At 41.3% G+C, this 21,907-nt stretch overlaps 1 protein-coding gene across 11 annotated transcripts in view; it reads left to right on the forward strand.

Moving 5' to 3' along the window:
- The window catches only part of TBL1XR1 (TBL1X/Y related 1), a 216,194-nt gene that overhangs the window by 153,002 nt on the left and 41,285 nt on the right, over window positions 1-21,907 (forward strand). The gene's annotated exons all lie outside the window — the stretch shown is intronic.

The following is a 21,907-nucleotide window of genomic DNA, read 5'->3' on the forward strand; positions in this document are numbered from 1 at the left end:
TGGTATCTATCCATTCCTTTAATTGCTTGAGCAGTTTTAGAAGTTTCATACTCTGTTACCACATTCCAAAATCAGATTTTCATTACCGACCTAACACTGAGCAACAGGACTTTTAAGGACATAGGTTTCCTTATGAGTGTGACCAATATCCATCTTATTCTTCAACTGAAGTTGACCCATGTTCAAGCCTGCTGCATACCTATACAGCTCCTGTAGTAAATTTTCTTAAAACCTGTCTCTTCATTCATACTGGCTCCCAGGCCCTTCCCTCGCCCCTGTGTGCTGTGGGAGGCAGGTGTGTGTGATGGGTGAAGGGGGGCGAGATGGCTACATGGAAGCTGGCATGCGTGGAGAGCTGATTTAAAAGCCAGCTCCCTCCTCCTTCCCCCATCTACAGAGGCAGCGTGGGAGGGGGAAAGTCAGCATGTAACTGTTAGTATTAACCAATAAGCCCAGGCTCATTGGTTAATTGTGTACATGTTACACATTCACATCCCTAGTGTACAACCTAAGATCTATGGCTCTTGATTCATTATTCAGAGCTGCCCACATGTGGACACTCCCCGTACACAACCTGGGAGATGTGCTTGGTAGCTTTGGGTGACCCCAGATTAATCAACTATCATATAAGGAAATTCTGAAAGGCATAAACATTGTAACTATGTAAACTAATTGCAGGTAAAGAGCTTGGGATTCATTTGGATCAAAGAAATATGGTACTGAGAATCTGTAAAATAATTGAAGTGTTGTGAGCAGTATTTATAAGTGTGCTATCCCACCCCACTTAACTTACTGTTTTACTGACCCATATTTTTAAGTGTTCATGATTTTAGACTTGTAGAAATGTAAGAGCTGCAGTTTTCACTTCTGAAACTGTGATTCAGACGTTTGATTTCACCTTATGTTTGGGGTGGGCAATAATTTTCAAGGGAAAGGGCCACTCCAAGAATTTGGTAAATGGTCAAGGGATGTACCTTTCCATGATATTAATGGAGAAGGTGCAGGGTCTGTGACAGAGGCTGAGTCCAGAAGGGAGCTTGGGGTAACAGATTGGAGTACAGGAGGGAGTTTGGGTGAAGGAGTTCGTTAAGACCTGGGACAGGAGACTAGGGTGCAAGAGCGGGTGCAGAGTCTGGGAGGGGATATGGGTGCATGAGAGGAGTCTGACCTCGAGGAAGGGTGCAGGAGGGGATACAGGGTCTGGAAGGAGACCTGGGGCAGGAGGGGGTACAGGGATTTGAGTTGAGACCAGGAATAGAAGATTAAGTTGGAAGATCTATGAGGTGTTTCTGACCTGGAGGAGAGATGTAACAGGGGGTGCAGGATCAGGGAGAGAGTATGGGTATAGGAGTACAAAGGGTTAGGGTTACGTGGCATAGGGATGCAGGAAGGGAGCAGAAAGCTGGGTAGAGGGAAGGACTGGGGTATCAGAGGTAGGCTCTGGCCGGGGGGTGCTTACCTGGGTGGCTCCTGGCCAGCAACCCAGATGGTTCCTCTGCTAGGGTCCCTGCCTTCCATACCCCTGCACCAACTGTAGGGGCCATGTATGACTCTGAACACTGGGATCCCTGAAGAGGGAAGCCTACTTCACTCACTGCCTGTCTTGCAGTCAGGTAGCTCTCATTGATCAGGAGAAAGAGGTAACAGTGACGTGGCAAAATTTGCAGATGATACTAAGCTGCTTAATACAGTTAAACCCAAAGCAGACTCTGAAGAACTTTAAAAGGATCTCACAAAAGTAGGTGACTGGGTAACAAAATAGCAGATGCATTTATCAACATTAAAATTCAAAATAATGTGAATTGGAAAACCATAATCGCAAATATATACATAATATGCTATTACTACTCAAGAGATCTTGGAGTCATTGTGGAAAGTTATCTGAAAACATCCGATCAACGTTCAGCATTGGCCATTGTTGAAAGACAGGATACTGGGCTAGATGGATCTTTGGTCTGACATAGTATGGCTGCGCCTATGTTCTTAACTCATGTTATAGGGAAGCCCTGAGGAAAAACCCTAACCCTAATCTAGCAGAGGTCATTACTATAATTACCCCTCCCCCTACCAAAAGCCGGTAGAGGTTATTTGTGGGGCAATTAGGAGATGTCTTCACTGCAGCTGTCAGTGTAATAGCTAGCCTGCAGATACAAGACGCAGCTTATTTCCATCAGTGCTTCTGTTTTATTAACTGCAAATATTTTGTTTTCACAATACATTTTCAAAAGGGGGAGCAATATTAATATTTCTTATTGCACTGTAGCAATTTAAATACCTTTCTATGAATGTGTAATTTGGTTATTTTACAGTTATCTTATAGAAAATGTTTAATTCAAAATATATTTTCTTTGTAAATGACTCACAGATCATCTTAATATGTTTCTTTATATGTATAAAATACATTTCAATTGTATATATCATACTAAATGTTTCAGAATCCAGAAGCAATCTCAGTACACTCGATCCTCATCATACTGATGAGCAATCATCAATGATTTTTTTTCAGTTGGGATTAATTGAGAAATTTCTCAGGAGTAAAAGCAGACAACTGACATTGTCCTAGGCAATAAAGGGGAGGAAGCATTGCACTGGTTTTCAGCTTCTCCTCTTGTGTGGTTCCTTTATGCCTTTCAAATTGCTTTTATGAATAGCTTCTTTTGCTGGTTTTCTTGCACGGGAAATTAGTGCAGAGCTTAAATGTAAAAATGATCTTTTGTGTGCACGTGTGAGATACAGGAAAGATTTCATGATGTTGTGATATAAAGGCTTTGAAGGAATTTGAATACGCTCTATTCCTCACAAGAATACTATTATGAATTCTATGTATCTCATATACTTAATAGATGAGCAAAACAAATCTAAAATTATAGTGGTTTTGAATATTTTTATTTATACAAATTATTGTATTTGATCATATATACAGGCTATATTGGTAGTAAAAGATCATCTTTACACTGACTTTGAAGGCTGAGTTCGGGAGGGAAAGGGTCAGGCCATCCCATGCAGTGGGGATCGCAATGCGTCCCTGCTTGCTCTCGCAACTATGTTTGGCCCCCACTGAACCTCACAGCTATCTTGTGATAGAGATGCAGCCGTATTAGTCTGGTCTAGCTGAAACAAAAGACAGGACTATGCAGCACTTTAAAGACTAGCAAGATGGTTTATTAGGTGATGAGCTTTCGTGGGCCAGACCCACTTCCTCAGATCAATATGTGGAAGAAAATTGGCACAACCATATATACCAAAGTGATACAATAAACAAAAAAAGTGAACACACAAAAAAATGACAAATCAGGTTTAAGAACAGAAGAAGGGTGAGGGGAGAAGGTTAGTGTTGTAAGGTAATGACATTAGGGGTGATAATTGAGAAAGCTATGATTTATCTGACTTTGCCACTGGATCCATGACTGTCTATGTCTGGCCATTAACAAATGTTGGTTTCAGTTAAGGAATATCGCTCTTGAGGAGCAAAGGAGGAAGTGTTTGTGGCAGGTTAATTTAAAAAAAAAATGGTTGCTGCCTGGGAGTTATTGTAACACTTAAACTTCCAGAGGAAACAGATATGTGTTCAGGGCCTAGGAGATGTGGTCAGAGATGGAATTTACCATGTAGGTCTACAACTTATCAGCTGCCCATCATAGGGTTGCCAGATGGTTTCAACAAAAATACCGGACACACTTGACATTACATCACAATCTACATTACATCTTATTTAGAAAATACCGGACATTTGTATTTTCTCATTTATATTTTCTCAAATTGTTTCCCAAACAGAAAGCTCAAAACCAGACACCTGGCAACCCTAGCCCATCACCTCCATGTGTGTTCGCATACAGAGTAATAAAATATTAACACTGTGTTACAATGGAGCCCAGATAGGTCTTGTTTCAGTAAACCACTTAAGCATATGCTTAACTTTAAGGAGAATAAAGAGTTAAAAGAGTAGGTGCCTGCTAGAGGTGTGGATATATTTCTTGCCAAAAACATACTGACTCCTCTGAAAAGGAATCATCAGTACATATTTGTATACAAAACACAACAGAATTAAGGGCCTTCAAGTGCATTTCCTTATCAACACAATCACTGAAAAATAAGGGGATCAGCAGTACTCACTTGACTTACCCAAATTTTTGACTTACCCAAATTACTTACCCAAGTAATTTCACTTGACTTACCCAAATTCCAGTACCCAGTTGCCTTTGCAAACTATTCAACTCCACAAAAAAAAATTTAATTTCAATGGATAACCAACCACAAAGGGTGGAGATATTTCCTCCCAATTACACTGAGTTCCAATGTCAGTTGCATTAAGAATTGTTATCTACAAAGGTCCACAGTGGCAAAACCTTACTAATGTGGTGTTTGTACATAACAGAATACCTGGTCAAAGTTAAGGTAGCGTGCTTGAGTGTGATTTTTGAGGAATTGGATGTGTGTACTATGGTTTGGTTTGCGCTGAAAATGAAAGGGAGCTATGTATAGTACAAGTTATGGGTAGAATTGCACTGAGGTAGTCTCTCTCTAAAGCTCTCCTGTTGCTGTGTTACCAGGCATCTCCTGGGATGCTTGTGTATTTGGCAGCTCTGTTGAAAGCTCATGCATCCAGCACAACCCCTTGTATTGTTCAGCTTTCCGAACACCCAGTGGCAGCTGTGATGTCTGCTGAGCAGGTAGTTTCGTTGCCACTCCTCCCTTGTGACTCTTTTTCCTGAGAAGTCCTGCCAGGGAGGAGAGAATATTGTGAAAGTAGCAGAAACAATACAAAAATAAAAAATAAAAGACGGGGGAGAGAGACGAAAATGGGGAGACAGCGTTTGTCCCTGGAACAATCAAACCATTTCTCCAGGTGTCCCTCATGTGCTGTGGGTACTACTAACACCCCCTGCACTTGGAACTGCCAAGACCAACAGTGACCCCCTGCTCCAGTTCCCAACAGCAGCAGACCTCCCTGTGCTTGAAGAACCACAAACCACAGGTATCCACACATCCACCTGCCTTGGGAGCTATGATGTGTGTGAAATGTGTGGGTTTTTTAAATGTATACTGTTTTTATTAGGGCTGTCAATTAATGGGTGTTAATGCCTGTGATTAATGCAGGGAAGAATTAATGCATTAAAAAAATTAACCTGTGTTAATCGCAGTGGTCAGCAAACCAGCATGAGTTGCTCCAGAGCCCGTCTCTGGTAAGGCGCAGTAATGCAAACCGCCACCAGAGGGCGGACAGAAAAAAGAAGCAGTGAGAAAGGGTTGGTTTGGTTTTTTCCCCCTGAAGATGTCCCAACTCCAAGGGACAAGTAAAGACCCTGACACCTGTCCCTCTCCCCTCCCAGGTGACCATATTTTTTTAAAATAAAACAGCCTGGGGGAGGGGAGGGACTTGCCCAAAATGTTCCTCTGCACTCCCCACCCCCACCCCCGGCAGGGCTCATCCAAGTCACCCTCTCTTTGCCTCCAGGGGCTGGGACTGACCCTCCCCCTACATCTGATTCTGGGGCTGAGTCCGTCCCCCCCTGAAATCTGTACTGCCCATGGAGGAGTCTCCCCCCCACCCCCGTCTCCCCCGTCCCCAGCCCATTGGCTCACCCCCTCCCCTGAGCTTGGGGCTGACCCCCACCCTTGAGCCCTGTGCCACCTGCAGATCGGGGCTGAGCCCCGCTGAATTCTGCACTGCCCATGGCAGAGTCTAACCCCCTCCGGCGCTGAGCTGCCCGCAGCTGGGGCTGAGCTAAAAAAGGACTCTTTGAATAGGACACAAATATATTTACTATCTAGAAGAATTTAAGTTCAGCTTTCATGATAGAATTTGCACTACAATACTTCAGTGAAGTGAACTGAAGGTTTTTTTACAGTGTAAATGTTTTGTAATAAATTGAAACCAATATATTAGAAGATGTAGAAGACATCAAAAATATTTAAATAGATAGTATTCTTATTATTGTTTTACAGTGCAATTAATCACGATTAATCGCTTGATAGCCCTAGTTTTTACTGAAAAAATTTACTAATTGTATACACTAATAAGAAATATTATATACTGAGATCTTGCATACAGTGAAATAAGGGAAGATATGTAAATGTTTTCCCAGTTCTTGCCTCCTTTTTTTTGAAAAGATGTAAATTATGAAACAGACAGCCATGAAATGAATCTTTCTGTACCAACGTGTAACACTTGACTAAGTGAGGATGCCATTTTGCCTATGGCTGTAGTATAGGGGTGAGGAACCCTAGGTTCTGGTGTATGAGGGGAATGTGGGGAGTGTGTTTCTCCTTCTCAGTCGGGGGCCTTGTCAGTAAGGGTTTGAGTGGTTTTTTTTTCTCACTTATGTGTGGCCCTCGACTGATTTTTCTGTGGATCAGCAGCCCCTGACCCAAAAAAGGTTCCCCACCCCGATGTAGTAGGTCATGTCCCTATGTAACTGTTCCCAGGCCTAGGTAGAAGAGTTAAGATCACCAGTGACAAACTGCTAGTATGAAATTTGCTCTGTGTTTAATGCGGGGAAAACTGGTCATTGGAATCTCATAGTGGCAAAAATGTACTACTTGGTCATATCTCAGAATAGCCATTACTGGTTTTGAAAGAAGTTTGAACTTGTCTGTAAGACTTTTGTTTTTGTTTTGTAATCCATGATTGAACAGATGTTAAGTAAGCAAGAGTTTTTTTGAAAAGTAGAGATGTCTGTGTGTAGTCGACTACACAATTAACTGATAAGCCTAAACTTAAAGGTTAATCCTCTCAACTACACGCACTCTCCCTCGCCTTGCTACTTCTGTATGAGAGGCTGCAAGCGGGAGCGGGAAGCTGGCTTCCCGCGTGTATCGGCTCCCACAGAGCCGCCTACCCTCCTCTGTGCTCCTACCTGTTAGGGAGCAGCCTCTGTCCATGAGGAGCTTGGGATCCCTCAGGACGGGGGCTGCTGCCGCCCCGCCTGCCACCCCACGCTGCTGCCTCTTAATACAGAGGCATCAGTGGGGGTTGACAGGGGCTCCCTGAGAGTGGGGCTGCGAGCACACTGGCTGCTGGCCCTACCCCTAAGAACTATCAAATAGTCATGTAACCGCTAAGATTTGATGAGGTTACACAATTATTCAATTACCTAGTATCTAACATCCCTATTGAAAATGATACATTTTGTATCTCTGGGTAGTACTGGAGGTCTGTTTGTAACTCTGGAGTGATTCTGACTACTGAGAGGCATAATATAAATTGACTGAATTTATAGGTTTCTAGTATTGCTGTATCCTTTAGATATTGGGCCTTAGTGTTTTAAATTGCATGTATACATTTGGTAGTTTGTATCATAATTTAGATTGATGAACAAACAAAACATGGTGGGGAAAGTTCAGTAGTGTCTAAATAATTTAGGATCCTAAGTCCTATTTTCAACAATCAGTAAAGAACTTTGGGACAATTTTTTTGAAGAAATGTACGTATTTAAACATAACTGTTGAGTGGGATTTTCAGAAGTACCCAAGGTGGTCAATTATCTAACTCTCAGATCAATGGGAGCTAGGTAGATGATTATCTAAGTGCCATTTGCATTTTAGGTGCCAAAATCCCTTTGAAAATCTGCCCCCTTGGAGCCTAAGGGTGCATGTACACAGCACCCTAAATTCAAAATATTATGTGCAATTTGTGCTACGCAAATTATGTATCCTATTTCTATTCTATTTCCTAATAGCTTATTTTGAAATTTGGCACATCTACACAATGTCAAATTTCAAAATAATGCACTATTTTGAGACATTCCTTATCCCTTGTGGAACGAGGGTTACAGGGATGCTGAAATAACATGCCCGTTATTTCAAAAAATATTTTAAAATAACAGGCAGCTTGTTAAGATGCTGTGTAGACATAGCCTAAGAGTGGTTGAAAACCAGTGTTACTTAGGTTCCTAAGTTATATGGGTTTTGGACATTTTATCTGACATTTTATTTCAAATGTCATTTTTGTTAAATCCTGAAGTCGTTCTTGTTTATCTTTAATTTTAATTTTTGTAACCCTTCCCCTCTAATTCAATTTCACAGTATGAAATTTCAGTTATTTTAAGTATCTTATTCCCCTTATTTAAATTCTGAGATCATGCTGATTTAAGTATTTCTTCCTGCACAGTCCATGTTTGAATTACATATAGATATGTATGAGGTGATGTTGGACATTGTATTAAAAACAACAACAACAAAACCACATTTCCTTTTATCATATTTGCATTGGTAACAGACTTGCTTTTTGTTATGGTTGATCATTTTTGAATGAAGAGGGAACTTGAATGTGTGTTTTTTTTTTGTTTTTTTTTGTGGGGTGTAGAATAGTTAGGTAAGTGGCTATTTTTCAGATTTATTCTACAAAAATGCAAAGATGGTATTGAGGAAGTGTTTGAGTGGGGAGAAGTTCTCTTCTAATCTAGATTCTAAAGATCACATCTCTTTGCATTTATACCCTTCAGTTGCCTCCAATATTTTTTTACTTTTTCAAGCATAGGTCCTTATACTATAACCTTTACCCACCTGAACACTTCCATTTGATCACTCAGAAATACTGAAGTAAGTGAAGTTTAGATGTGAAGATATGTGAGCAAAGAGTATAGAATTGGGTCCCTAACACATCATTGGGACAAAACTCATCATTCAGTTATGCAAAACCCCAATTATATTAATGTTACCTTTTTTTGTTTCACCATATAAGTCAATTCTGCGTTCCCAAGATGTTTACCTAGGTTGGTAGAAAGCTTGTTAGATAGCTTAAGTTTAATTTATTCTAGGCTTTATGGCTTGTTTTATGGCTTTGGAGAGCTTTGAGCAGTCAGTGTGATTAACGTTAGCACATATTTTTATTACTAAATACCAGAGTCCAAGTACAGTATCCATTCTCAATGTGTTTAATATCTGGGTTAATGTGGGGAGAGAAGGAGGTGAGTCTAAACTACAGTGTATTTCTATCATTAATATTCATAAGCACTAATCTGCATATTTGACATCTATCCAAGACTCATGGGTAGTAGTGCCCTTCATTCTAATTAATGGAGGCCATTATAGAAACATACTCAGAGTCTTCACAACACCCTTAATTCACTTTGTTCCCACTAGCTAAAGGAGAGGCTATTAGCTGTTTCTTCATCCCAGTACAAGGGAATGTATCTGGCCTCATCCTAAATAAGTAGCATTTTCTAAGTAGGAATGCTGAACTAATAATAATTAACAACGGAGATTCTATTTCTCTTTTGTTAAAAGTTTGTTTTCAGTAATACAAACCTAATAAATAAATAGGAGTTAAAAATTCTCTAAATCCCATGAGATTCTGTTTTTTCATTATGATTTTTTTCACAAGGATTTTGCATTTCACCCTTCATTTTTCAGAGATCGCGGACTCCTGGTAGTTAGTATTCAAGAGAATACCTGCCTCGGGAACAATCAGGCAGCTTTCATGCATGTTCCCAAAAGAAATTTCAGAAAAATTATTTGTTATCCCAAAACTAGATGCTGACAAAGCTGATGCTTCTAAAACCTTTCTCCTGGGGAACAGCATTTAAGTATAGTCTTAATAATGAAGAAGCAAGTCAGTTTTATTTGCATTTAGAAAAGATCACTCTCTCCACCTGCTCCATGAACTGAACACCTAGTTATTGTCGAATTGGTTGTTATATCACCACTGCATAAGTTATGTGATGTGCCTGACAATGCAGAAGCTTTTCGGAAGCAGTTTAAAAATTAGGGAACCCATATGCACACACATGCCAGTGATTCCTCCATTCCAACTGGTTAACAAAGACCCCATAACCACTCTTTACACCTCTTTCTGTCACATCTCCTGGGAAACATTTCCCTTGCCTCATGTATGCTTCTGATTTACATTGCTATTATAGTTTTAGCTAGCTTTAATTGGTTAGGTTTGACTAACACTTATGCTGATCCGAAAGAGATTCTCACATATAAAGTGCTTAAAACCTTAATGGAGCATTTTGTGTTTGTGTCTTTTTAAGATAGAGTAAAACAAACATGCTTGTAATGCCTCAAGGTCATACTGTTGAAGGAGAATATGTTCATTTGGCCTGCTGTGTCTAAGAGACCAGTGTAATCAGATCTGATGCCCTCAGTCACTCTTTGTAAAAGAAGAAATGAGCCCTTAGTATCTCTAGCAACTTCTTCTGTTTAAACTAGAGGTCTCAAATGCCATTCCTGGCCAGACTAGTTGCGCAATTCGGGAATCCGGGGATGTGTGTGTCTGTTCCCATTCCCACAAGTCCTGCCTCTTCCCACAGCCCTGCTCACCCCCTCGCCGTGACCCCCAAGGATGTGGCTTTGGGGAATAATGTTGCAGCAGCAGCTGCTGGGCCCCTGTGCACTCCCCGTGGCAGCAGGAGCTGCAGAGAAGCGTAGTGAGTGCGTCTGCCAAGTGCACTTCATTTCCTTGTGGCTCCTGGCCGTCCGTGAATCCCCAAAGTGCCCCCCACTCAGACTCATACACACAGACTCCTGGCTGGATTGTGCAATTGCTCCAGCTGGGAATGGCTCACAGGCCAGGAGTCGGAGACCTCTGGTTTAAACAAAATAGTAATAATAAAAAACCCAAAGCAATACTCAAAGGCAAGTTGTTAATGAGTGTGCTTGTTTTGCAGCATCCCCTTCTTCTTTTTCTGATCTTTGTGTTTCTGCAGCCCCCAGCCTCCCTTTACCTAGAAGCACCCCAATAAGTCAACTCAGGCCTGTGTTGCATACTAACCCGCTTTACTGGGGACTAGTTTATTAACCTACTGCTTGCTCAAACTCAGTCTTTTTTGTGCCAGTCTTCCACTGCGCAGGAACCCTCCTTTCCTGAAGGTCTATATGTTTTGTAACTTTTAATAAAGTCTCTTTTTTGCGTATTTCACTGAGGCTTCTCTTTTCTGAGGAGTAGCCTGGGTGATTATGAGGAAAGGAAGACAGAAAGCTATGATTCAAAACCTGATAACAGCATTGTGGGGGGAGAGGAGAAAAGAGTTGGAAGGAGTGCTGCTCACAAGACAAGTAAAAGTGGGGAGAAACTGAAAGCAGCAAGAGCAGAGAAGCTAAGCATAACTTCCCCACTATGTTCCTCTGGGGAAGATTCTTGGTACAGAATGCAGGAGAAAATGAAATTGTCTAAGAGACTGCAGCTGTTGAGTTGGCTTCACCAGGAAGATCCAAATCTCTGAGTACCTGGAGATGGTCCAGGGTAGAAGATGAAGAGGTCACAGATGGCTGTGATGTTTTTAGAGACGGGGCAAGCATTCTATAGGAAGCAGGACAAGAAGAGGTGAGCTGTGATGAGGGATGATTTTCAGAGGGAGGAACCAGAGTGGCATAGGGGAATGAGTAGATGGGGCAAATGTCACTGGATGTGTTTGAGGAGTGTACTGGATTTATGTGGTTGGTAGGAGGAGGAGGGGGATAGGGATGGGGAGAAAACAAGAGTATACAGAGGTAGTGGAACTCTAGATGGTAAGAGTAGTGGGAAAGGAGAAGCAGAGCAGGTGGTAAGTTTCAGGAACTATCTCAGTGACTGCCGAACAGCTAATTGATTTCTTAACAAAACTCAAGTGGCTTGCACATCTGCCTTGTCTGAAATCACTTGTCAAGATAGTGATACGACTGCAGGAGCATCAAGATTCTTTTAGCAGGAAACCGTTGCAAGGACCACAGAGACTATCATTACTGTCAGTAACCTAACTATATTAATCATATCAAATGGACCCGTGCCAGATTTCTGGGTCATTAATTGTTATTTGCTAACAGGGTTTCCAAAACAAACAAAACTAAACCTCAGTCGGTCAGAAACCAGCTAATTTATATGTCTAGTATAATGCTAAGCATTTTTCTTATAGACAGATAGGCATTATTTGCAGCTCAGAATGAGTGTGTTCTCAAACCAGTCAGTATGCACTTGATCAACAGTAACACAGTGAGAAACTGTTACTCTTAGCGCACCAATATCCGTCAGTACAAACAACTGATGTAGTGTAATCACTGTGTCTAATAGGATATTGTCACAGAATCAATGTCTTCTGTTTTGAAAATTAAACCCCTCAGTTTTGCCTTTGCACTGATGTGTCAGCAGGAAATCATATAATTCAATTCAGTTGACACAGTTTCTTAAATAGAGCCCTGAATGATCTATCAGTGGCAATATGTTTAGAAAAACAGAATATTCTTGATCATTCTCACATGCTGAATTATACAATAGGTATTCTAGTAGGTGGAGACGGGAATACATCTGCTGTGAGGCACAACCCGTATATGATATGAATGATCATTAAGTATTAGACTATACAGATTTCTTTATTTTTTTGGAACTGGTAATCAGTCATTGTGCTCTCACACACTTCTTTAGTGGTGCTTAGTCACACACAGAGGCATTTCCCAAGTCCTCTGTAAGCTGCAAGGCCACCTTTTTAGCATCTCACAGGTATTCAAGAAACCTGCATAGGGGCCTACCACAGCCAGAAGAAGGAACACCCTACCAACTGATCCCAACCTAGCCTGGCCTCTAATCTGCTGTGGCTGGGGGGAGGGATGGCCTGAAGGCCGTGTCAGCTCGAACCTGCTGTGGCTAGCGTGTCTCTCCTTCAGCTCACACCCAGCTGGAGATGGGGCAGTGTGGTCCCAGTTCAGACCTGCTGGGGCAGGAGAGCAGCTCCTATCCCACTTCCCTCAACCCCAGAGCTGCAGAACAGAGAGAGTTGTCTTTTCCCCTGAAGTGCTGCTGCAAGGAGAGAGAGCTCGGGGAGTCCTCTCTCTCCTTGAAGTAGCCCCAGAACACCCTCTTTATTCCTAAATCCATCAACCCAGCCTCACCCTATCGCCTGGACTTCCCATACCAAGAATGTGAATGATTAACCCGGTGATGCTCACTGGTTGCAGTTAACCAGCGGGGCTAGAGCAACCCCCTGCCTGCTGTGAGCGGAGGGCTGCTCCAGTCCAGCAGAATCCACCACGGGCCGGGGGAAGGCGGAGTACTCCAAGCTGGTCAGAGCAGCCTCTGCCTGCAGCACCCCCATTTAATCAGTCAACCAGTTTATATATAATGTCAAAACTGTTAATTGATTAAACAGGATTTTAAATCCCTTTCCCATATCCCTATACCCCCAGGCCTGAGCCCTCACCCCCGCCCCACATACATTTTATGTGCGTCAATATGAGGGTGATGTATCGCACATCACCTCCATACTGGTGCACATACCAAAATTAATTCCGCTCAAGGATGGGAAAAATGAGAAGAAACACTATTTGTGAATGTTAGTCCTCTTTGAGTCCAAACAGAAGCTCTCTGTAGAATGCATTTTGTTTCCATTTCCTGTTCAGAAGAACTCACCCGCAGGTTTTGGGTTTTTTAGTTGTTGTTGTTTTGTTTTTCAGTGGCAGTTGACACACTGCTTTCCCAAATAAGTTATTTTGGGCTCTCTGCTTGGTTTTCTTGAATGATTTCATGGGCCAGCCCTATGATCATCTGCTCTGTGTTCTTGTTCATTTCTTTTCTCTGAAGACTGTGTTCTGGGGAGCTGTTCACTGATAAGGGAATTGTGGGCACTCTGCTTATTTAAACCTTTGTTAATTTTTCATTTAGACCCTGATAAAGCAAAGCAGTTGAGCATGTGCATAACTTTTAATACTTAAATGGTACTATTTGTGTGCTTCAAGTTATGCACACGCTGAAGTGTTGAGTTCTGTTGGGCCCTAAACAATGTATGGCTTGGGGATGACCCTAATTTTCTCCCTTTCTGAGTCTCCACATTCTGGCTGTGTCTAGACTACATGCCTCTGTCGTCAGAGGCATGTAGATTAGACACATAGGCAAAGGTAAATGAAGCTGCAATTTAAATGATCGCGGCTTCATTTACATGGCTGCTGCACTGAGCCGACAAACAGCTGATCAGCTGTTTGTCCGCTCAGCGCGCTAGTCTGGACGCTCCCCTGCCGACATCAAAGCCCTTTGTCAGCAGCCCCGTTATTCCTCGTGGGACGAGGTTTACCGGGGCTGCCGACAAAGGGCTTTGATGTCGGCAGGGGAGCGTCCATACTAGCGCACTGAGCGGACAAACAGCTGATCAGCTGTTTGTCGGCTCAGCGCGGCAGCCATGTAAATGTAAATGAAGCCGCGATCGTTTAAATCGCGGCTTCATTTACCTTTGCCAAAACAACAAATCTACATGGCTCCGTCGACAGAGCCATGTAGTTTAGACGTACCCTCTATGTCCACATCCCAAGATGTGAGTGTCTCCCTGCTCTGTACTCTGGTCCTTATTCAGGAGAGCACCTAAATGCATGTTAAAATTGGTGTCTTTGTGTCTAGACCCCAAAGCCTTATTGAATTTAAGTAGGTGAATTCTAAAGGAGCTTTATTATGCCCAAAGGGGCATTCTTCTAATGGTTTAATGATGGAATTTCAGAAGCTTACTTGGCCAAGGGAAGAGCACTGCTTTTCTGAAACCCATCCCTTGAGGCAGCGAAAGCAGATCTCTGCTACAGGTTTTATACCAAACAACGAGTTAGCATTTCAGGGTACATTCAGCCTCATATATGGGATTTGGAAAGTGGATTTCGCAGGATACCTTTGTAAGATAATCCTTCCCCCTTTTTCTCCCCCCCTCCCCAGCCCCCCCCCCCCCCCCCCCCTCCCCGGGGTCTCTCTCTCTCTTTCTCTCTGTATATAAAACTACTGCATTGGCACAGGATTATGGCCAAGGAGAATTTCTTATTTTTTTTTAAATTTCTTTGTGGACTCCCAATTATTTCTTTATGGACAACCTAATTATTTCAGGATGTTAAAGTTGACTCTTTTTTTTAAAAGTTTCCTTTACTTAGGAAGTTTATGTAATGGTTATAGTTACTGCTAGACAATTCACTTAGACTTTGGGACAGTGTTCCCTGTAAGCTGTGTGCTTGGGTGGTGTCACAGGAGAAATTTAAATCCTACCCAGATGATTAGCAAAGTGTCCACAGCTAGGTTTCTGCTGGTGATGCACATAACAAATTCTGCACATGAATGAAAAAAAATCTGCACATGGGTGGAAAAGATTAGAAGGAATGTTGCCTTAGGGTTGGGGGTTCATTAATAAAGACCCTTGACTTTTAGGCCCTCTGCTAAAATGTCTTTTCTTGGTTCCATCAGAGATGTGTAAGAGTGTATTCTCATGGGGTTTTCTTGGGGGGGGGGGGGGGGAGCAGTAGAATAGTCAGAAAACACCCACCAAGGTGTTTTCCACTAGACTCTAAATTTACTGGCATGTGTCAATCTTCATGGAGCTGCCAAAAATTATCCTTTAAAGGTTTAACTGATCCTTTAGAAAAGATTGTATTAAAAGTCATGTCCTTGTTAAAAGCCATGTGATTGCCATTCTTACTGCATGAGTCTGAAAGGGAATTTACTTTTATGTCTTGCTAAACAATTCAAGTTGGTTTGTTTGTTTGGTTTTTTAAATCATGGTATAGTGTTGTTTTAGAATAGGCAAATGACAATTGCCAAATTAGGGAAATTAGGAGAGTAAACCCATTTATCAGTCAGGTCTGAACAATTGATATGGTTTATTGTCTGTCATAGAATAACAAGAATGTAAATTCTATAAAGCCCTAGTTTAAATATAACATGTAATATTTGAAGTTTAAATATTTCTGTTGTGAACTCTATGTACGTATATATTTGCAAAAGCCACAGTCAGCAAGAAGTACACTTTAAAAATACTGAAAATAGCGTTGTTTAACCTTCCAGCTATGCTGGCTAACAATTCCATAGAAATATATGCAAGAGCTGTTGCTTGACTGTTTAATGTTCCAGTGAAATATTCCATAGTAAGTTGGTTGCACATAAAACAGATCCCTTCATAACTTATAATGGTAGCTTGGTAGTCTTGGGGACTATGCTGACTTCACATAGAACAGTATCCTGTTAAGTCATAACTCAGATAAACTATTTTAAATAAGTACCTAAATATAAAGTACATAAAACTGTATTTTAGTGCTGTAGTCTACAGATATTAAAGACCGTGCAAACAAATCCTGTATTTGTATGAAGTAGTTAATAGACACATTTTGTCATTAAATGACTTGCATTTGAAATATACCAATTTATATTGAACTAGAAGGAATTCTTAATAAAAAGGCTCTACTAAAGTATTTCATTTGCATATATTTAAGATGTTACTTAACTATAACCCCCCCCCCCCCAAACAAAACACACACACAAAATGTTTATCCCGTTGCCAAAAGAATTTCATAAATTTAAAGAGTCATAAAAATGTCAGGGTTAATGAACTTCACAGTTACGCCTAGATGCTGGAAAATCGATCTAATAAATCATCTTTTAAACAAATGTGGGTTGGTATAGAAGATCAGCATTAACTGTGACTTAGACATTTTTAAATAATGATTTTCTACATTAAAGATGTCTCAAGAATTGTTTCCAGAAACGAATATTCTCCTTGATTTAAAATAAGTGACAGTCACTGAAGCTATACAATGGAGAAAAATTAATTCCTTTTTTCACTATATAATTTGTGTTATCTGTGGTAGCCAGTATTTTACTTCTCTAACAAACTATGGAGCTGCTAGACTTGCTTGACTCATAATTTCTGAATATATTGTAACATGTCTCTTTATCATAATATGTAAGGAGCCACTCTCTACTGTATCACATAGCACATGAATTTGGGGAAAATATTCATGGTCCAATAGTTAAATACTGCTTCACTCGAGACAAAAACAAGAAATACCGTATTTTCCGGCGTATAAGATGACTGGGCGTATAAGACGACCCCCTAATTTTCCAGTTGAAACATAGGTTTTGGCCTATACTCGCCGTATAAGACTAACCCCCCCCCCCTTCTGAGGCAACACCATTTAATAACATCAGATTTGATTTAAATAATTTTAATTAAAATGGTTTTGACTTGCAGGTACTTAAAATCCTTCAAAATCCTCATCATGTTCATCCTCTGACATCATAAGTTCATCAATGACATCTTGTGGTATATTTGTAAGACAGTCATCATATGGATCTAATTCCGAATCAGATGGTGTGGCTTCAGCTTTGGCTTCCCCTTCATCTTGCCACAAGAAGTCGTCCTCCATACCATCCAAAGAATTAGATATGCCACACTTCTTGAAAGACTTGATTACTGTTTCTGCACCAATATCATTCCAGGCTTTTATAACAAAGTTACACAAAACATCCAATTGTGGCGCACGCATGGTTCCTCCTTTTGTGAATGACTTTTCGCCGCCAACCATCCACTCATTCCACTGTTCTCGAATGCGATCTTTAAATGACTTGTTTAGGCACACATCCAGTGGCTGTACCAATGATGTCAATCCTGCAGGAATAACTGCCGCATCTGTGTTTATTCTTGCCAGCCTTTTCTTTGTGCTGGTAGTTAAATGAGCCCTGAACATATCCCACACCAGTAGGCTACGTTCTTGACGAAGTCCACCTGGTCGCCTATTCCATACATTATCAAGCCATAGCTTTACCCCTTCTTCATCCATCCAGCCTTTTTCATTCACATGTACAAAAACTCCAACAGGGAACTTGATTTTCGGCATTGTTTTTCTTTTAAAAATAATCATTGGTCTTAGTTTGGCACCATCAGCTGTACATGCTAGTACCACTGTAAAACTGGACTTCTCATGTCCTGTTGTTTTAATTAACACTGTTTTTGCACCTTTTGGATTAACAGTTTTATTTCCAACCATATCAAAATTCATACTAGTTTCATCCATATTTCCAATCTGACTTAACGCATAGCCATGTTTCTTGCGCTGTTGTATTACATATCGATGGAAAAGACTTACTTTTCCATCGAGATCTGCAGGTAGTTTTTGTGCAATTTTGGTCTTTTGCCTCAGTACCAGATTATGCCTTTCCATGAACCTAGTACACCAGGATACAGTGGCCTTAAATCCTTTGCTGTGATCTGGGTTAGATTTGCCCCACTGAAGTGCAAACATACGTATTTTGTTTCGTGTCACTACATAACTATTTTGACGATGCTCATGCACCATGTCTGCTACGTGCTTTTCAAGTTCTGACCAATGTGGGGTGCCTCTTCTTAATGCACACTTACTACTTGGCATACTCTTTAATGCATCTTCATTTGCTTTCCAGTCTCGGACCATCTTTTCTGTTACTCCATATTGACTTGCAGCAGCACAGTTATTATGTTCCTTGGCAAACTTTACAGCTTTCAGCTTGAAACTGGCTTCAAATTTCCTCCTTCTTGTTGGAGCCATGATGGGGTCTTTTCTACCACCCACTTACAGAACGTGGCTGTCCCCCTGCCGGGTGCCAGGGGGCGTGGCCGTTCACCTGCCAGGCGCCAGGGGGCGGGGACACTTGCACGCCCGGGGGCGGCCCCCCCCCATAGCCGCGCGCCTAGGGCCGGCGCTCCCCCCGCCAAGTGCCGCGCGCCCGGGGTCGGCGCTCCCCCCGCCAATTGCCGCGCGCCCGGGGCCGGCGCTCCCCCCGCCAAGAGCCGCGCGCCCGGGGACGGCACTCCCCTCTCCCCCTCCCCCCCCCGCCGGCGCTCACCATGCGCCATGTGCCCGGGGCCAGCCCCAAGCACCGTGTCGGGGACCAGGTACGTTCTATGCCCGGCGTATAACACGACCCCCGATTTTTGGGGGATGTTTTTTAGTGTAAAAAGTCGCGTTATACGCCAGAAAATACGGTAGACCTTATCTATTCCTTACATTATAACAGAACTATGGTAGGTGTTGCTTGGGGCTTAATGCCCAGATTTGAAGCTTGTGAGTATCTGGCTATCATTTGAGCTCGGTTTTCTTTTAGGGTTGTAATTTTCTTTCTTTAGGAAATTCCAAACTGGTTGTGTCACACTGTGTGCTCTGTACACTCAAATTGGCATGGAAAGATGGAGACTGCTGCTATAAATTAGATCAGTAAAGCTGAAGTGTACAATGCAAATATTTACTGATTGAGCAAAGGAAAAAAGTCAGACCAGGGAAAAAGAAAATTATTTCCCTATTTGAAAATAGAATTGTATTATAGTGATTTCAAAGGAAGAGACCAAAACATTAGAGATAAAAGATGAAGATGTGAAAAGCAGCTTGTGTTCTGGACTGCTGGGAGGAATACAACCAAAGCATATGGGACACAATTAAGAATTACCATATATAATCAAACATAAGCCCGTTCATTCATAAGCTGATCCCCCAAACATACAGAAAAAAAAGTTGAGAAGTCAATGACCCATTTGTAAGCCGACTATATTGGCAGTGTACAAACTTCCAGGCTCACCTTGTCAGCATCAGTGTGGACTGAGGAATGTTCTGACTGCAGGCATGAAGCTCCCCCATTGGCTTATGTTTGCTGTTTCAGCGAATGGGAGCTGAGAGGCTCTGTACCTGTAGTCAGAATGTCCCTCAGCCTGCGCTGCTTCCCGCAGCTCCCATTGGCTGCTGTTCTTAGCCAGTGGGAGCTGCAGGAAGTAGCGTGGGCTGAGGCAAAATACAGGACTATGTAGCACTTTAAAGACTAACAAGATGGTTTATTAGATGATGAGCTTCCTCAGATCAAATAGTGGAAGAAAATAGTCACAACCATATATACCAAAGGACACAATTAAAAAAAAAAAAGAACACATATGAAAAGGACAAATCACATTTCAGAACAGAAGGGGGATGCGGGGGGGGGGGGGGGGGGGAAGGAGGAAGGTGAATGCCTGTGAGTTAATGATATTAGAGGTGGGGAAGGGTGGGCTGAGGGACGTGCTAGCTGTAGGCATGGAGCTTTTCAGCTCCCATTCACTGCTGTTCACTGTTGCCAGCCAACGAGAACTGAGGAAGCAGCGCAGGCCAAAGGACGTGCTGGCAGCTACTTCCCACTGCTCCCATTGACCCATAGTAGCAAATAGCAGCTGCTGGGAGCTGACAGGCTCCATGCCTGAAGATGCTTCAGATACATAAAAGGTCTTGGTGCACCAGCGGTTTGCCTTGCTTGCCTGGGAATTGAAGTTTGTCGACCCCTCTCCTCAGTGGAAAAAACATGAAGCACGATACCCCAATCATAAGCCAATACCTCCCTTTCACGGTGTGATTTTTTTTTTTTTTTTACCAAAAAAATTCGGCTTCTGATCAATTATATACGGTTGGTAGAGTTACAGGGAAATTAGTTTTCATATCTGACATCTTGACTTTTGAAAGCAAAAAAATATTTTTAAAGAATATTTTAGCAGTTAACAGAGATAAATAAATTCAGAAATAACGGTACTTTTTAAGTTCGAACAGTGTGAGCATTACCAGTTTTTTTTTGCCAAGACTTTAAAAATGTTTTCCTTTAAACTCAGAAGGTTAGAGTAACTCCCTAAAAACCAGAAGAATCCTAACAGGGACAGTTTATACTATGTCAGATGGTAGGAAAAAGTCTCTTAAGTAAAAATGTGGAAGAACAAACAGGACTTTTGAGGGTAGTAAGTCAATAATACAGTCAAAGAAGAGGCAACATTTAAGACTTTTAAGAAAATGGAAAAATGCCAATTATAATTTAAACTGATCTGATAAATACATCCACAATAAACTTTTCTCCTTGAGTGAGGACAGCACTTTACCATAAGAAACTATATATTTCAGACATAATCTTGCAGGTAAGCTTAAATATAGAGGATATAAATATAGAGGATATAAGCATTTTGTAAAGCTTTTTTTGTGTGTGTGTTGTGGTTTTAGATTTTGAGCAAGGGCACTTTTTTAATAGCAGTAAAATTCAGTGTTATAGCAAAGAATGTATGTATTCTTGTGTTCTGGAGTTCTGTCATTTGCCCATGAAAGTTATCTCTGAAGTTGGAACTTAACACTGAAACTAAAAATCCAAAATACTTTTAGTTTGGAGTTTACTAAGAATGTGGGGACCACATCAGCCACAATCTCTCCCTGAACCTACACCAAGCCTGAATCTATTTATTTAAAGGTGAAACATCACTACTCCCAGCAATGATACTTCTAATTTATTTCATCCAAACGTGGATTTTGTTATCCATATGCAGAATACATTTTATATTCACTGAGACATCGGCAACTTTGCACCATCAGTACAAACAAACAAAAAACTATAGCTGTGGACACGCTGCTAATTGCCTGAGCAGCATTTGAATGTCTGCTGAGTGGCTGCACAAGCACATAGCGTACAGGAAACACTGTTCCCAAGGCTCCTCTACCTTCCTTGATGATGCCTTACCAGTCTCTGTATTGATGCCCAGGGCCCTTAACAGCCAAGTTGTACTGCTTTCCTGATATGTAGTTACCAGTGTCTAGCAGATGTGGTTCTAGAACTTATGGATCCTTAAAATTAATCTGAAAAATACTGTGAAGAATAATCTTTGAAGAAATGGTGTATTTCTGGAGAAATCCCTCTACCATTGTGTTACATAAATCATGGAGGGGGGTAGAAATAAAACATTCCAAAAGGTTGTATGAGTAAGCAGCTTCATTTCTCAGTGCTTATCTAGCTAAACAATTTAATGTCGTTGGAACAATTTAGGAAAGGTAGTGATGGATTCTCCATCACTGACAATTTTTAAATCAAGATTTATTTAAAAAAAGGTGCTGTATTTTAAAAATAAATTATGTAGAAATTATTTTGCTTTTGTAATAACAGGAGGTACAAATGGATGATCCCAGGGGTCTATTATGGCTTTGGAATTTATGAATAAACCAAATCTATGAACCTTGTGAGATTAATTAAGTTAGTTGGTTTTATTTTAAAGAGCATAGCCGTGAAAATTGTAAGAATCTAAAACAAAAATTGTGATTCCATTTTTGTATGTGTGTGTGTGCTTAAAAACAAAATCAAAGTTATTTTCCAGGGTTTCTTGTAAAATTGGTAGAAAAAATCTGACTTGTGTGAGCCTTTGTTGGAGGGATTTAATATATTTGGGGGATATTCATGTTG

The sequence above is a fragment of the Pelodiscus sinensis genome, chromosome 10 (genome assembly GCF_052426305.1).
Source record: "Pelodiscus sinensis isolate ZL-2025 chromosome 10, ASM5242630v1, whole genome shotgun sequence".
NCBI lineage: Eukaryota > Metazoa > Chordata > Testudines > Trionychidae > Pelodiscus > Pelodiscus sinensis.